Source organism: Echinops telfairi, unplaced genomic scaffold (assembly GCF_000313985.2).
Source record: "Echinops telfairi isolate 266 unplaced genomic scaffold, ASM31398v2 ScPeMD7_27;HRSCAF=92, whole genome shotgun sequence".
NCBI classification, from domain to species: domain Eukaryota; kingdom Metazoa; phylum Chordata; class Mammalia; order Afrosoricida; family Tenrecidae; genus Echinops; species Echinops telfairi.
The window spans coordinates 1,903,681-1,910,542 of NW_022103924.1; the positions used below are offsets into that span (position 1 = coordinate 1,903,681).

The 6,862-nt window shown below is 42.5% G+C and overlaps 1 pseudogene; it reads left to right on the forward strand.

Moving 5' to 3' along the window:
• The first annotated feature begins 5,244 nt into the window (after positions 1-5,244).
• LOC123521605 lies at positions 5,245-5,716 on the forward strand (annotated as a pseudogene).
• The last annotated feature ends 1,146 nt before the right edge of the window (positions 5,717-6,862 follow it).

Below are 6,862 nucleotides of genomic sequence, written 5' to 3' on the forward strand. Positions count from 1 at the left end.
AAAAAAACAGCCATGAGGAAGCACACCTTGACCTTGACACACATGGGAGTCCCATGAGTCAGAATCAACTCGAACCTGACTGTTTTGTTGTTTTGGTTTGTTTCATGGTCTCAAACAAGGGGCCATGACAAAATGATTCCCTGCTATTTCATTTTTCCAAATGGAGTACTTAGACTCTCTCCACCCTCACCCCTATCAGTATGAAATTTTATAAACTGCCTGTGTAGCTCTGAGAAACTAATGTGTTCTATCTAGCGCTTGAAGCTTGGTCTATTAAAACAGAATTGTCATTGAAAATTTTTTTAGTCTGTTTTGAACAGAGATGGGGATGTGAATCACATAGTCCATGCTTCGTTCGTGGGGGAGATTAAAGGGGAAATTGATTTTAGCTTCACTTCTCGGTTAAGGTCATTTATCACCATCTGAAGAGTTATATGCTTCTGTGGTGGCTTAGTCTGGAATTGTAACAGACACTCACACTTCTGCAAAATTCTGTTTATCTCCCACATGGAATGCAATTCAATGCACTAGTATCAGACTCCTATGAACTATGTCCTCCTCGGAGCCCACTTAGAACTTTAGCTTTGTAAGCCAAGGCACTGCTGACCTGAGTTCACGATTTCACTTTATATTTCTAAGGTCTTCCCCCCAAGCAGGCAGGGCTAGCACAAAAAGAAACAACACTATCTTGGTGAAATTTGAAAAACCAAAACCACACAGAAGAATGCAGTGCTGGGTGTAGCACTCATCTGCTAAGTATGAAATCCTTTCTCTTAGCTAGCTAGTGTCTGCAAACCAGGTCCAAAAGCCGACACTCCCGTAGCCGGGGAGGAGCAGAGGGCCCCGGTAAATGCTCTTGCCAGTGGTTACCTCAGACAATGTGAAAACAAAACTGATGCTTGTGTTTATTTAAACCTATTGGCATCGGGCGCGTTCCTGGTAGACAAAGATGATCTTGTTTACAGCACCCTCCAGATGATGGCCAAGACTCTGTATAATCAAAATCGAGCTCTGTAGAAGGAGGGACCCGCCAGCATAAACAACTCCCCTCCAGCAAACAAATCCCGGTAAGACAAAAGCTGGAATTAATTGATTATACAGCTCTGGGTTGACTTGTTTCAACATGAAGCAGCTGAAATACCAGCGGGATAAGAGCTGATGTCCCAGGGCGTTAAGAGCCCACCCTTGCTTCTTCTTCTTGAAAAAGGTGTCTCTGGCTTCATCCTTGTTTCTTTGCACGTGTTCCAGTGCTGTCGCTTCTCTGGCTTGGAGTGACTGCAGAGCGTGGACACTCTCCACTGCAGAGGGAGTGGGAGGGATGGGGGAGGGGACCCCAGAAGAGCTGGGGTGTCCTTTCAAAGGGATTCAGTCTGCCTAATAAGTCGGGACCTGGGAATCTTCATGAGTTAAGTAATATAGATAAATATTAAGATTTCAGGATAAATGCACCGAGATCCACTGAGGCCATTGATTGATCATGAGGAATGGGGCTCCTTCTGAGATTCCAAATTGCCTGGAATTGGTGACTGAGCCTTGATGAGAATGTACTTACACTGGAAACTACAGAAACTTCCGGGGGGTGGGGGTGGGGAGACCAACTCACTCCCATAGAGTCAATCTGACTCATAGTGAGCATATAATAGGGCAGAGTAGAATTGCCCCTGCAGATTTCCGAAGCTGAAAATCTTTATAGGAATCGAAAGCCTCATCTTGTAGCTCCCTCGGAAGAACTGGTGGTTTCAAACTGCTAACCTTGTGGTCTGCAGCGCAACACATAGCCCACTATGCCACTAGGACTCCTTCCAGGATGCATCGAAATGCAGAAGCCTCTGCTTCTCTGTCGGTCACCCTGTGATGCTGGAAGCTATGTCACTATTACTTTCAATGTCATCAGGTCACCCATGGTGCACAGGTTCCAGTCAAGCTTCCAAACCAAGACAGGCTAAGGAGAAGGATCTGGAAATACACCTCTTTTAAAAAGAAAGAAAAAAGCCAGGGTAAATCTTATGAAAGTAGTCAACATTGTTCTGAGATAGTGCCACAAGAAGAGTCTCTCAGGTGGTAAGGAACTCAAACCATGACTGAGAAAGAACTGACTTCTTAAAGAAACCACGCCAAACTCACTGCCAACGAGTCCAGCTGACTCATAGTGACTCCCAGTGGGTGTTTGAGATCTTAACTGTTGACCGGATAAGAACTACAAAGCCCAGGATTTCTCCTTTGGAGCTGCTGGTGGTTTCAAACTGCCAACCATGCGCAGCCCAATGCATAACCACTAAGCCACCAGGACTCTTGACTTCTTAAAGAGCCACCCTTAATGGTGAGGGTGCAATACAATGTGTAGGACCTTTGTCTGCTGGCACAGCTCAAAATGAGAAGAAACAGGTGCAAATATCCATTAATAAGTGGAACACGGAAAAATATGAATCTAGAAAATTGGATGTGATTGGAAATGTAGTACAATGCATATAGAGTGATATCCTAAGCATTAGCGAACTGAAATTGACTAGCATTGGTCATTTTGAATAGCATACATTCATTGTCAAAAAAACAAAAACAAACATTTCAAGATCTATTCTGAAGTACAGATATGTCAGTGATAGGCTAATATCCATATCCCTTCAAGGACAACCAATTATTATACCCATTATTTAAATGTATCCACCAATCACTGATACCAAAGCTAAAGAAACTGGAGAATGTTACCAATTTCTGCAGTCTATTTAAAATTGACCAAGCATGTATTCAAAGATGCATTGATAATTCCTGGGGCTTGTAAGGCAAAAGTTAAAAACAAAGAAAAAGGATTGGGAGTTGGAAAATACAAATAAAAATTATGAGATCATATGCAATAGTTTTGTAAGACCAATTACAATCATTGCAAATACTTTATTTCCAAATGTAAATGCTGACTGACTCTCATAAACCAGAATGCACAAGAATTAATTTGACTACATCTGTGGGACAAAAATGTGGAGAAGCTCAATGTCATTAGTCAGTCAGACAAGTGCAAGAGCTCTCTGGGGAACAGCTGAAGGAAACGAAAGCCCAAGTATGACCTTGAACATATCATACCTGAATTTGAGACAATTTCAAGAATACATTTGACACCTTCAACACTCCTGATCGAAAACCAGGGGAGTTGCAGGATGACATCAAGGACAGCATACAGGAAGAAAGTAGACGGTTATCAACAAGACGGGAGAGAAAGGAAGAAAAACTGATCAAAACACCTGTCAGAAGAGACTTTGAAATTTCCTCTAGAATGTACAGTAACTAAAGCATACGGAAGGCATGATCAAGTAAGATAACTGAACAGAAGATTCAAAAGGTGGCTTTAGAAGAAAAGGAAAATATCATAATTAAATGTGTAAATACTTGGATTTAGAAAAGCAAAACGGTAAAAGCAGTCTTGGCATTTGCCAACCTAAAAGAACTGAGGAAAAGTTCCAAGTCTTGAGTTGTACTATTGAAGGATTCCATGGGCAAGATATTGAACAAGCCAGGAAGCATCCAGGGAAGAGGGAAAGAGTACATAGTCACTGTGCCAAAAAGAACCGCTCAATGTTCAGCTATTTCAGGTGGTAGCATATATCAAGAACTGATGGTACTGAAGGAGGAAATACAAGCTGCACTAAAGGTACTAGTGAAAAACAAGACTGCAGAAATTTCCAAATACCAGTTGAATAACAGAATACCAACAAACAAATGCAACACTGAAAGTATTTACTTCTCTGCGCCAACACATTTGGAAGATGTGGCCAACAAACTGGAAACGATTTATATTTGTGACCATCCCAAAGGGAGGTGATCGAACAGAATACAGGAGTTAGTGAGTAATGCCGTCACTATCAGAGGCAACTAAAACTTGGCTTAATGTAATAAAAAACCAGTTGCAGCCATCCAAAACTAGAAATTCAAGCCAGATTTAGAAGAGAACTTGGAATTAAGGATAGCATTGCTGATATCAACTAGATCCTGGTTTGAAGTATATAGAGAATGAGGAAGATATTTACCTGTATTTTACTGACAATACAAAAGCATTCAACTGTGTGGATCATCACGAAGTACGGATCACATTGCAAAGAATGGGAGCTCCGGTGTACTTGATTGTGCTCATGTGCATATGTACATAGATTAAGGAGCAATAGTGACTGCATGGTTTAAACTCATGTTTACCAAGGTTGATGAGACCACTCCCTGGAAAGAGGGGTGCTGGAACGATCTGGAGAATGCTGCAAAAGCAGAGACTTACACTTGATCCTGGATTATAGGCTACAGCACAAAAAAATTTTAATTGCCAGGGGGACCCTGAATTATTTTTTTCCTTTCTGAAAAGGGGGTGAGAAGCCAAATATGTTTGGGAAACTATGGTTTAAAATCAGGAAAGGTGTGTGTCAATGTTGTATCTTTTTACCACACTTATTCAAGTTGTATGCTGGAAATATGTTGACTTTGTCAAATATTTCACTTTTCTAGAATCTACTATCAATGTACATTGAAGCAGCAGCCAAGAAATCAAACAATGTATGACATTGGGAATGTTGTGGTTGTGAGGTACCATTGAGTAGATTCCGACCCACAGCTACACTATGCACACCAGACACACTGCACAGTCCTATGCCGTTCTCACAATTCTTCCTATGCCTGAGTCCATTGATACAGCTACTATGTCAATCCATCTCATTGAGAGGTTTCTTCTTCTTCTTCTTCTTTTTGCTGCCCTTCCACCTTAACATGCATAATGTCCTTCTCTGGAGACTTCGCTCCTGACAACATGTACAAGGTATCTCATTCCAAGTCTTGTCATCCTCGCTTCTAAGGAGCACTCTGGTAGTACTTCTTCCAAAAGAGATCTGTTTGTTCTGTTAGCAGTCCATGGGGCTTTCAATAGTCTTCTCCAGGCCAAATTCAAATGCATCGATTCCTCTTCAGTCTTCCATACTCAATGTTCAATTTTCACATACATAAGGTTTTCAGTGACTCCTTGCTCTGAAGTGGGGAGACAAGTCCCTCTTTCTAGTTTCATAGTCTGGAAGCTCTACTGAAACGTGTTCACTGTGGGTGACCTGGCTGCCATTTGAAATACCAGTGACAGAACTTCCAGCATCACATCAACACACAAGCCACCTTGCATGACAAACTGACAGACAAGTAGTGGATACTGGGCATATCTGCTTTAAGTGACTTCTTTAAAGTGTTAAGAAGCAAAAATGTCGCTTCCTTTTTTGTCCGACATCTTAGCGAGGCTGCTGCGGCAGTAGCTGCTCTCGAGCTTCGTGATGCTACCCAAGGACGACAAGAAGAAGAAGGATGCCGGGAAGTCAGCCAAGAAGGACAAAGACCCAGTGAACAAATCTGGGGCCAAGGCCAAGAAGAAGAAGTGGTCCACAGGCGAAGTTCGGGACAAGTTCAATAACCTGGTCTTGTTTGACAAAGCCACCTATGACAAGCTCTGTAAAGAAGTTCCCAGCTATAAGCTGATCACCCCAGCTGTTGTCTGAGAGATTGAAGATTAGTGGTTCCCTGGCCAGGGCAGCCCTCCAGGAGCTGCTGGGTAAAGGACTTATCAAGCTGGTTTCAAAACACAGAGCTCAAGTAATTTACACCAGGAACACCAAGGGTGGAGATGCCCCAGCAACTGGTGAAGATGCATGAGCAGGTCCAACCAACTGTACAGTTTGAACAATAAAATTTTATTAGCTCAAAAAAAAAAGAAGCAAAAATGTCACTTTAAGGACTAAGGTGTGTCTGACCCAAGCCATGTTCATTTCAATGACCTCATATGCATCTGAAACCTGGAAAATGAATAAGTAAGATCAAAGAAGAGTGGATGCTTTTAAATTATGGTGCTGGCAAAGAGTACTGCATTACCACAGACTGCCAGAAGAACAAACCAATTTGATTTAGAAGAAGAAAGACCAGCATACACCTTAAAGCAAGAGGATAAGATGTTCTTTGGACATGTTGTCATAGGTACCAGCCCCTAGATAAGGATATCATTCTTTGTAAGGTCAGCAAAAGAGAGGAAGGCGCTCAATTAGATGGATTGGCACAGTGGCAATGGGTTAAGCATAACAATTGTCAGGATGGCACAAGACCAGGCAGGGTTTGAGTAAACCAAAGATTGTGACGATGGTTCAGGACCAGGCCAATATTCTGTTGACATGGGGTCTTCATGAGCCAGAACAGTCTCAATGGCAATGAACAATAAATTCAGCGAGAATCTAGTGGACAATACAGTCCTAGAGAGAGGAGTGATTCTAGGAGTGATTTGTCTGAGGCAGGGACTTTCAGCAAGAGGAGCCAGACCTGGGAGGCACAGCAATTCCCGAGAACAGGGGCGTGAGGACATGTGACTGAAAAACAGAAATAGTGAAGTCACAGGAGACCTGATCAGGATTGTTCCAGGGACCTAGACAATGTCCACTGACCAAAGAAATAACCGGGCATGAGAATAAGAGAAAAGACGTTGAAGAGGAGAGCAAGTGTTGCTGAAAGGAGTCCCATGCTCTGTTAGAGTCTAACAGAACACAGGGGTGAACAAAACCAACCAACCGAATCAAACCAAGCTCACTGCCATTGAGTTGATTGAGTCACAGCAACCTATAGCATAGAGTCGAACTTCCCCAAGAGCTTCTGAGGCTGTAACTCTTTATGGAAATAGAAAGACCCATCTTTCTCAGCAGAACTAAAAGGAGAATGGGAGAGGGGCCAAAATAAAGAATCAAACTCACTGCCAACCCATAGCAACCCTAGAGGAGAGAGTAGAATGGACCCTTTGGGTCTCTGAAGCTGTACATCTTTACGGGAGCAGACATACGCATCTTGTGCTGAAGATCATTCAATGATAGCTTCAGCA